This window comes from Seriola lalandi, unplaced genomic scaffold (genome assembly GCF_002814215.2).
Source record: "Seriola lalandi dorsalis isolate HSWRI2012SDOR001 ecotype SW California unplaced genomic scaffold, Sedor1 jcf7180002052125, whole genome shotgun sequence".
Classification (NCBI taxonomy): Eukaryota; Metazoa; Chordata; class Actinopteri; order Carangiformes; family Carangidae; genus Seriola; species Seriola lalandi.
In genome coordinates, this window is record NW_019522678.1 from 5,049 (window position 1) to 5,572 (window position 524).

Here is a 524-nt window from a genome sequence, read left to right on the forward strand (position 1 = left end):
CACCACCCAACACGCAGAAATATGCATTGTGTAATACTCATGTAGAATTGAAGTAGATGAGCTGACGTCAGCCCGTCGCGAAAGTAGAAAAAAACATTGGAAACCAAGTGTTCAGAGCAGACTGACGCCTGAGCTTTTGACTGGCTTTTATCTAATTAATTAAACCTTTAGCCATGTTTAACATGGATATCCTGTGGAAGACGATTCGAAACGCATGAAAAAAACACGTTTTAGGATTCTGACTTTTTTCTCAGAATTCTAAAAATTTCTCTTTTTTTCACAAATGTCCGTTTGTGAAAATGTTTTTGCAGAATTCTGGAAAAAAATGTCAGAATTCATATTCTGACTTTAATCACAATATTTTGACTTTTCAGTCAGAATTTAATAAAGAAAAAGAAAAAATCACTCGTGGCTCAAATCCTCTTCCATATCATCCAACAGTGCAACATTATGTGAATAACAGAAAACAAGGAAAAGCTCAATATGGCCCCTTTAAATAAATCATTCCTAATAATGACTGAGTC